This window comes from Helianthus annuus, chromosome 9, assembly GCF_002127325.2.
Source record: "Helianthus annuus cultivar XRQ/B chromosome 9, HanXRQr2.0-SUNRISE, whole genome shotgun sequence".
Lineage (NCBI taxonomy): Eukaryota > Viridiplantae > Streptophyta > Magnoliopsida > Asterales > Asteraceae > Helianthus > Helianthus annuus.
Genome location: NC_035441.2, coordinates 46052288 through 46060417, shown reverse-complemented (window position 1 = coordinate 46060417; position 8130 = coordinate 46052288). Strand labels below are relative to the sequence as shown.

General features: G+C 32.9%; 1 long non-coding RNA gene across 31 annotated transcripts; it reads right to left on the bottom strand.

Moving 5' to 3' along the window:
- Nucleotides 1-672: 672 nt before the first annotated feature.
- LOC110877545 lies at nucleotides 673-7683 on the bottom strand. Of its 31 annotated transcripts, XR_004866432.1 has the most exons (14): nucleotides 6295-7676; nucleotides 5417-5491; nucleotides 4918-5063; nucleotides 4636-4749; nucleotides 4279-4542; nucleotides 3958-4126; nucleotides 3775-3867; nucleotides 2976-3456; nucleotides 2799-2879; nucleotides 2650-2701; nucleotides 2247-2318; nucleotides 1884-1964; nucleotides 1755-1806; nucleotides 987-1182 (listed from the first exon to the last, which is right to left on the bottom strand). It is a non-coding gene; the product is annotated as an uncharacterized LOC110877545 (long non-coding RNA). The 31 variants fall into 31 exon arrangements; XR_004866454.1 differs by having other exon boundaries at nucleotides 673-1182; nucleotides 2650-3456; nucleotides 3958-4162; ... (1 more) ...; nucleotides 4501-4542; nucleotides 6295-7679; XR_004866437.1 differs by having other exon boundaries at nucleotides 2650-3456; nucleotides 6295-7144; nucleotides 7408-7683.
- Nucleotides 7684-8130: the final 447 nt, after the last annotated feature.

The window sequence follows — 8130 nt, the reverse complement described above, 5'->3', positions numbered from 1 at the left end:
TCCATTAACTTTGAAGGCATTGAACTGACTTGCTAATGGTATTCATTCATACCTAATACAATACGCTAATCAATAAATAAAACACACACACTAAAAAAACCATTCAAATAATAATGTTAAAAATAGAAAGGAAAAAGAAGAAAACAAAGAAATCATAACTTTCATGAAATTAAAACTTCCACATACAGAGAAGAGATTTATAACATCAATAAAAACATTTTAGAAAATTAGGATACTGAACTTTGTACAAAATCGATAGAAAGCCTAATGATTGATGAAGTAACAATAGGGTATTAAATTGATCGTATTAGTGTATTTTTTAGACTTAGGAATCTATTTTGAGGCAGATAATGAAATATTAAAATGAAAATATGCAGTTAGCATAATTCAAATCTAATATGGGGTGGATGGTTACAAAGAAGAGTACACTTCACTTGAGATAAATGACTTCTATTACGAAAGCGTAACTTTTACATAGTCATGTCAACATGTTTTCCAGTAAGTTGTATATAAGACATGTATGTATTATATGGAGTTTTAGTCCTCACAAATGCCAACCTCAATATGTCAGCATTCACTTTCAACCAAGTAATTGCTTCGTGACCTAATTGAAGGCTTGAAGCAACGACTCGATATGCCACACGTAGTATAACACTAAAACTTACAACAAACTGACCTACCAAACTATTTTAAATATATGAAGTTGCAGTGATCACCGCGAATACATACGTTAGCTTCATGTTGCCTACATGTATTTTCACGTAAATAAGTCATCGAAGAGAAGTCCACAACGATGGAGCGAACTAAGAATATATATTACTTTTAAGGTAGGCATAACCATGATAACTCTAACTTAAACTAAGAATATAGATTACTTTTAAGTGAACTGTTGACTAAATCATTCAAAACTGTATCCAAATGTATGCCATTTAGTACTCAATGGTAACAAAACACACAACAAAGTGAAATCATCATTCACAACGATGGAGCGAACTAAGAATATAGATTACTTTTAAGGTAGGCACAACCATGATAACTCTAGCTTAAACTGAGAATATAGAATACTTTTAAGTGAACTGTTGACATTCAAAACTCTATCCAAATGTATTCCATTTAGTACTCAATGGTAACAAAACACACAACAAAGTGAAATCATCATGCTGCCTCCTGCAATTGAGGTGCCTACATAAAAAAAGATTAAAGCTATTTGGATCAAGACAAAAATTTAACCAACGTTATTCGGATCCATTTAAGTTAATGACTATTAGATAAAAAGATTAAAGTTAGGGATGAGCTCGGTACTAACTGGTACAAAAAAATGGGCACTGATATTGGTACCAAAAATCCCCAAAAAAGGGCATCGGCACCCATACCAAAAATACCCGGTACAGACCGGTATTTGAAGATAAAAACGGTAAATACCGGTATCGAAAACGCCAAGTGTCCATACCGAACGGTACCAAAAATATTTCGGTTCAGGTAATTTGGTACCGGTTCTGAACCAGTACCTGGTACCATTTGCTCATCCCTAATTAAGGTAACAAAAAAATTTGTACAAAATTTACTTACCTTAATTCTTATGTTTTAAGTTTATTAGCTCAAAGAGATAAGTCCAAATTTAATAAACTTTCTATAAAACTTTCCCGATCAAATTATGCAAGAATCTTTGTTCCAAAAACATAAGTGACATAGATTGTCCGTAAATGTAAACGGATTCAACTGAACAGTATGTGTGTGATTCACCCAAGTATTACCTCATCAATGAAACGAACCAAATGAAGCTACCGAAAATTACCTTCTTTGCACCTAACAAAATAAACTGCTAAATCAATTATAAATGAAACGTATACTTCATTTGTAATAAACAATCTAACAATGATAACCTTCAAATGTGTACAACTTTGTCCTTATCTATGAAAAACATATTCGGATTAAGCTTCACCCATGGGATTTCCTCAGGATTCCTTCAATTTAGTTAAAGATTATTAACATCATTTAGTTTCATGTTTAGTGAGCAGCAACGATTGGGGAAACGAATCGAACATACTTCATGCCAGAAACACTAATAGGTTTAAAAAAGTCACCTGAAGTCTATACACATCTTAAATGTTTGTTATCGCAATAAGATTACTCTTTGGAATCATAATTAATGCATTAATATTCATAAGACCACCCCAACCCAGCCCAAACGTTTCAATTTGTACAAAAACTACTTTAAAAAAGTAAACCAAATACTCATGGCTCACCTCATGGAAAAGGAATCCGGATTATTTCAGCTTGTTTTGATAGCACACTCACTTGAAAGAGCTATACCATTCCTTAAAGATCATCATATTATAACATTTTAAGCTAAAAAATAGGACATTTGCCATCCAAATGTAAAAGAACAATGTCAGATTCTCTGTTTTCCTAAAGGAATCCTATACATGGAAGAAAAAGTTCATACAATGGATTAGCCAGTTCCAAAGTTCCAAACCCATTAGCTACGTAAACAAAACCATACATATTTTAAATTGGCAAAACCAGCTGCCTTTCTTTGGTTTGGACGGTTCTTGTTTGTTTCTACAGTTTGTAACAGACCTCTACTCCGCAAGTGTAATAACAAATTTAATCTGAAAAAAAAAATCTAAATTATTGACCGAAGTATACCCTCTAGTGTAGATAAATCAGCCGAATGTAGAGACACCTCCCCCTTCTACGTCTAAAAATGAACAGCAACCATTTCAAACATCGTAATACCATATTGGAGACAAAAAATCATTAAATCAGAAAAAATAATCGCCTAAATCTCCACTTACCAAACCCTATTTTTCCTAAAATCGAGCATGCAGTTGCGAATCCGAAACAAAACCTCATAAAAAATTTCGACCTTCATTCTACTGCACAAAACAACAAAAAATTTCGAGCAAACACATCATTTTTACCTAACGAAACTGAATCTACTAATCCTAGCAATGGAATGAAGAAAACAATACCCGTAATCTCTTGAAGAAGATAATCAGTATATATGTTCCCAACTTTTTTGATCGAAAGAAATAAAAGTTCACCTTAAGTCAACATCGGAGCTTTAAGCTGTTTAGGTTTCGTTTGAAGCTATAAATCAATATCCGAAATCAACAATTGTAACTTTTCAATCGCAAACGCAAGAAGTGGAAACCCTAATTATTTGGTTCACTTCAAATCAAACAGAAGGAAGACGAAAGAAGAAAGCGGCGTGAAGGAGGAAGCAATCAATATACTTTTACAATCTTATCTATTCATCATTTATTTAAAAAACAATAAAAATGAACACATATTCTCGACAGGTCACCCAACTCGACCCATTTGTATCCGTACTAAAAGTTATTCATTTAATCCATTACGCAACCAACCAGACCCGTTCAACTACCTACTTTACGTTTTACCACCCATTTTCTAGATAACACATTATACGAATCGACCCATTTTGTGTAAAGCCTGCAAATACCAAATGAGAAACATTGAGATCACAAAAACTTTCCATTATCCAATAGTCATTTAAATATTTAAATTATGCACTAAAAGATACTTTTAAGTGAGTTTCAATCCATTTGATCCATTTGAATTAGTCTTCTTTAAGCTTCTTTTTTGTTTGACCAAACCCATTAATAAGCAGCTTAGTAGAAAAATAGGGTTTTCAAAACGGGTGCAGTAATGTTAGACTAATAAAAAAGTTACAGCCAAATAAAAAAGTTAACATCCTAAAGCGTGCAGAATGTGAGAAATGCCACTGAATCTACTCGATGATTAAGTTACCTCACAAAAATCTAAGAAATGTTGAGCATGACAACCCTGCATTGCTCGAGCTACAACATCCCTCCATACCCTACCTAGTGGTGATCTTGAGGTCTACACCAGCAATATATAAAATCAAATATGTTTGCACTAAACCCCAATAATCACGTATAAAATTTAAAGCTTTATCAACAATAAACGTACCTTAAAATGAGATGTTAGGGTAAACTAACAACTTTTGAACAGGGTCTTGAATGAACACCTTTTATTCTTCTTTTTCTTTGGGTCATCAAATGATGTAATTTGTATTATGGTAGTATCACTAAATCACTAACAATAAATGCCCATTGAACTTCATTTGATTGCCCAACACCTTATGTGCAAAAGTGGTAAAAATATAACATTATATCTGGTAATGAAGAAAAAGAAAAGGAAATAATATTTTCATTCAATCACGATAGAGACTCATGATTGGTTTTTAGGAAACAACAAACATGATTTGTTAATTGTATTTCAGATACATACCTAAGAAAGAGTTCTTTTGTGAGTGAGGATTGGTCTCCACTGGCCATGACTCCATGACGATGTGTTCCCATTAAAGATTGGTAGCCAGCAGCTTATCAATCTAATAAATAAGTAGTAACAGGTAGATAATTAGATCGTCAATAACTCGATAGTAGCCCATCCCACAATAACGAATATAACTAAATAGGCAATGGCTACAATGGTAGATAGATTGTCCATAACTCTATAGAGTCCTCTTCCTCCAGGTCATCCAAATTCTTAAACCTATAAAAAGAGAAGAAAAATTAAATTACTTATAAATAACACAATATTAATACATAAAAAATAAAATTTAATCAATCTTAAGATTATAATTACAGCGTATATCATCTTTGAAGAAGCAAACCCCGACATCCTGAAGATCAGTGTATATGTTCTTCAACGATATCGAAGAAAACAACCACAGCTCGCCTTCTACATCTTGATCCAGATCTGCAATCACAGAGAGAAAGGAAGATGTGGGGGACCATAGGGTTGAACAACAAAATGAAAAATAGACAGACCTATACATATATCAACGATTAACATATTAAACGTAGACTATAGCAAAAGAAACAAAGGATTTTTGGATTAAATCATCAACGATTGGGATAAACGTACCTGGATGAGAGTTCGTCTCTTTGATTTAGGTTTTTATGCAGGGAAACAGAGAGCGCTATCAGCTGCGTCAGTTGATGTAAAACTAATAAAACCAAATCCTCAAAACCTTATGGAATCTCGATCGGTAATAACATTGGCTGCAATGACTACAAAAATCAAAACCAACAGTTAGTTCATACCCTTTAAATTGTAAAATGAACTTTCCAAAAACCAAGATCCTAAATCTTTCGCGATCTAGCATACTTCTCACTTTCTCAAACAAACACCAAACTATTAAAACAGTTAAACATAGAGACTAAAATAAACAGGCACATACTAAAAGTATTTACTAAAACAACATGTGTATGTATGCATTACACAAAGTCACAGTCATCAAAAACCTTCGGTTCAGCCTTCTAGAATCTAAGTTCATTTAAGCCTTCTATAGTCCCTAAAAAACCTTCGATAACAGCAGTAGGTCCCAAAATTGATGGTACTAGACAACGTTTAAAAAAATTACCAGAATCATTTCAAGATATGATTTAGTGATCCAAGGGCCCGTGATTCCTGGTCTTGATGCAGCTGCTTCAACCATCTAAGAAAAAAGAATATAAATTGTATTATTTATCGGTGTTCACACAAACTATTAAATGAAGAAAACGTTCCATTACTTATTACTTATGTAAATATTAAATTACAATGAACTAAAAAAATGAATACGAAAAAATCACAAATCTTTAAAGATTTCTTTATACACCATAATTGTTGTTTTACGGGTTATTTAGAGTAAATGATATTATTTAATAGTGTTGACTTAAACATTGAAACGAAAGAAATATTCCATTACTTATACAGCGAATACGGCACAAATGGGCGTATGTTGTATGAATCCGCAAGTGATAGAAAACTTAAATAAATAAGTATACGCTTTAACAAATCTGAAAGTTTTGAATTATATACTTATACATACCCTTCCTGATTATTTAACCTTATTTGAAAAAAAAATGTAAAGTTACTGTATGATTATTAATTTAGCCTAATATGTATGAAAAGTATGAGTGATAATTATCCTTTTGAGTACTATATTGTATCTGTATAGTTTTATCATATAACATTTAATAGTTTATATTTTAGATTTAAATATAAAATAATATTAGTTTACATGGAAGTCGATAAAAATTATAGGGTATCTAGTTAAGAAATTTATTTGTTACAATAACGCAATGATCCCATTTGACTTTTGAAAAGAACATACCAAATCAATAGAATAAATATCAACTACAAAAAGGTCATTTCCTTATTGTATGTTTTTAGGCCAAAACAAAGTATTTAAACTTTATTTAGTACAATGAACCAGTGACACTGGCAGCAATAGATAAAGAGAACAAATGGCATTACCTCACAGCATAACACACTTAGATGGCTAGATGCCAAACATGCTGGTTGCGATCAGCAAGAATCCACTTATTTATTGTAATAGAGCTTGAATATATGAATTTAAACAAACCAAAGCCCAATTCTTATCAAGCCATACTGATGAATCGAACTTGGAGCAACCTGGATGGCATGTAGGGATAATAAAATACATGTTATATATATGAATTTGAATGAACTGAAGCCCAATTCTGATCAACCAAACTGAAGAATATCAAAATTGTGAGTTGTAACAGGAGACTCAGAGCTCGAAGCTTGGAAAATCCCAGCTTAACTGCCTGAACAGGAGCAACCTCAGCTCTCAAAACCTTCTATATTGAAACAACACTAATTGTTTGAGCTTACTTTGTGTTAGATTATATACCAAAATATGATGAAACAATACCAATTGTTTGAGCTTAATTTGTGTTAGATTATAAACCAAAAATTTAGTAAGATTTTGCACTTTGTACACATGTGAAGTCTGTAAACTGCAGCCCTGAACATAGTTCACCTTATAAGTGTCGCATGACCCTTGTAAGAGACCTCTAAAGAAAAGTATCACCCCAAGAAAGAAAAACCACACCACCCGAATTGACGAAAACATGAATCGACGTACCCAATTGCAAGCAAAAGACACAATGTCGGTAAGAAGAAGGGTGCTGGCGGCGGTGCTGAATTTTGCAGCAATTCTTTCGACTAAGGAGAAAGAAGAAAACAGAACCGGAACCACCGAATCTGCCTTCCTCTGTTAGTGTGTCACATCATCATCAACACCATCATTCAAACAATTCCAAATTTACGATCAACAACTTCAAGTAAACAATACAGTAACCTAACAATTACAATCAATCACAAAGAGATACACAACTACAGGTATGTAATAATGTCTATAGCATCAACTATCAAGTAAACAATACCGTAACCTAACAATCACGATCAACACAAACAGATACCGATGAAGAAACATCTGTAAAATTACTAACGAATATAGACAATACAGGCATATATTTATTTTTTTCTTTGCATATATGAAGAAAGTAATGAGAAAGAACAACCAACATTTAAGAAACCAAGAGAGAACGATTAAGTAGATACCTGTTTAGATTGAAGAACACACCTGATTTTAGGCAAGATTGACGGAATCGGAATCGCTTTTTGATAGTTAGGGTTTCAATTACAAATAGCGATTGATCTGCTCATCAATTCTGTAACATAGCAAGCAACATTCAAAACAATGACCAGAAATTTCTTAATGAAGAAGGTGAAGTTAGGGTTTGAATAGAGACGGTGTCACGAATAAGAATTTCTTGATGAAGAGATGAAGTTAGGGTTTGAATAGAGATGGTGTCACAAAGAAGAATCCTGAAATATATTGCGTATCCGTTTTCATGATATGGTGACCCGAATTCTGATTCCGACCCGAATAAAAAACGGATCCCGCGTCCTAAATGTGGTGAATTGCTTCCCTCCCAAAATCAAGGTTCACTAAACCAATAGATGCCACATCAGGAAAATGGCTCCACCATTCAAGGACACATAGCCTGCATCATCTCATTTATTAATGTATATAGATATAGATTTTCCCTTTTCATTAAGATTACTCTTATTAATTACCATTTTACTCTTAATGAACTTATTAAATCACTAATTACATATTTCTCCTACCATCAATTACATATTTCCCTGATTCTTCTATTTTCTCAAGGGATTTTTACATATGTTCCCTTCCTAAGACTCTTCCTAGAACGTGACTATGTCGATTTCGAGTTACGAAAGGATTTACATAAATTACAATTCACTTTTATCTTTGGGTGATAT